Source organism: Macrosteles quadrilineatus, unplaced genomic scaffold, assembly GCF_028750875.1.
Source record: "Macrosteles quadrilineatus isolate MER2022 unplaced genomic scaffold, UCM_ALF_1.0 Scaffold_7__1_contigs__length_78375512, whole genome shotgun sequence".
In the NCBI taxonomy this organism is placed as follows: domain Eukaryota; kingdom Metazoa; phylum Arthropoda; class Insecta; order Hemiptera; family Cicadellidae; genus Macrosteles; species Macrosteles quadrilineatus.
This window is the reverse complement of record NW_026542600.1, coordinates 58,911,855-58,914,097: the sequence shown is the minus strand read 5'-3', so window position 1 is coordinate 58,914,097 and position 2,243 is coordinate 58,911,855.

Here is a 2,243-nt window from a genome sequence, read left to right as displayed (position 1 = left end):
CTAATACAAATCATTGCTTCATTTTCTCATCAGTTAACAATGTTGATTCGCCTCAACAGAGTCATGACCGAACATTAGTTCCTAGCTGAACAAGGCTAATGATTATAAACAACGTTCAGAACCAAAACTTATGAGGGAGAGGAAAGGAAAAAACGAGGAAGTAAATATGAGACATCGTCAGTGGTAATGCATCTGATAGTTTGTGGCGCTATTTGCCGGCTAAATTATTGCGCAAGGGCTTCTGAGGTCTGGGAATATTTCTCTCACGGGCGCCACCCGGCCAATGAGGAACCTAGCTATAATTAAGAGCATTAGACACTCTACCATGTTTCATGAGCCGACTTTGCCTTTCCAAACCTCCCCTATTCCCCTTTCTTGGTTGTTTTAAAGTTTTTTTCTTATTCCCCCTCATCATGGGTAATACTCTCCCGCTTTCGTTTTAAGACCGATTATTTATTTAAAGCGTGTTTTATCTCTTGCGCTCTGACAAATTGTAATAACGTCATTATTTTTGCAACCCCACGTTTAAAAGCGTACCTACGTTCATTAATGGGGATTAGCAGTGGCTATGAGGGACAGGGATAGTATAAGACTTTATGTTTAGTTTGTTGAACATTTCAAGAACATACTATATGTACTGTATCGTTGAGAGAATCACGATTATTCACCCAGTTGGTAAATTATTTATGTAAAACTTGTATAATTGATTATTTTGATCATGTAAAAGGTAAACATTCTTGTCTATCATATTCACTGCTGCATTGGTGAATGTTGACTGTATATTCAAAAGTTTTGGCAAGTGGCAACAACATATTCACGGGTACATTGGCGAGTGGAGACAACTATTCGCGGGCACATTATTGTGGGTGGTGACAATTTATTCGCAGATACATTGGCAAGTGGCAAAAATATATTCACGGGTACATTGGTGGGTGGTGATATATTGGTGGGTACGTTGGCAACATATTAATTCACGGGTACTTTGGTGTGTGGAGACAATATATTCACGGGTACATTGGCGAGTGGCGGGTACGGAGTCCATGTATCCACGAGTACAGCGCCGAGTTCACTGAACGATGAACCTAGAGATTGATCGCACAAATTCCTCATGAAATACTGCCATCCATCAGACTGGTGTCGTCCGCCATTTTCCTATAATAGCCTTCTCGTGGCCGACACAAATAGACTAAAAAAATAATCGCTCCGATTACTAGCGAATAAAACCGGGATAATCGCTGATAAATAAAACATAATATTCAAATTCAAAATTCACCCGACCGTATCTCGTAATGGATCTGGCCACAAATTAATCCGACATCGAATTGATAAAGGCCGTCCTCTAATAACCGGGAGAAACCGTTTAGAGCCTTCGATAATTCGCTCACAACGAGGTTAAAGATTCCGACGAGGACGGGCGGCCGTTTATATATAATAAGCGTTTACCCGTATGCGGTAATAGCAATAATAAGCGTAATTATCGAGATGACTATCAATTTGTAGTGGGGCGCGTTTCGATTGGCCCTCGGTCGACCAATGGCCGCCGTCCATGTAAATCAGCGACGGCCAGTTGTGCCTTCAACGGGTCCACTAATGAGTTTAATTGCTCGCTTCGTGTCAGGATCATCGTCGCCGGTATCCGCGAGTCCTGGGCTACGAACCCGCGAACCTCCACTACCGACGTCGCCGCAGCCGTGGCAGCCCTCAGAATCACTGGACCCTACAAGACTACTACTTCTACTACTTCTACAAGTATGAATAACCAAGGTTGCCTCACATCAAATCATTATTTCTTATAAATTTTAAATTTAACACAATAAAACTCTCTGAAAATATATCACGAGCCAGAGAGAATGTTCATTGTTTGTGGGAATTCTATTTTGATGTTGCATTAAACCTTTACTTAATTATAGATTACAGTCTTTTGGAAAATGCAATAAAATACAAGACAAGAAAAATTCAGACAAGAGTTTCTAAATTTACACAAACAAATTTCCAAGCTTTTCAAACCTGATATGAATTGAGCTATTTCATCGTATATGTATTCCTTAAGTTACTTTGAGGATGATTTCCCCATTTTATTAATGTTTAGCTAATTAATTTTAATTAACAACCATAATAAGTAGCATTTTGTTAGTGGTAGAGTATTACAATTATTTCAGTAATGTTTATTTATTTATTACAAACGGCGATACACCAATACAAAGGTAATACAAATATGATGGGTTGAAAACTATGTCCAGTTT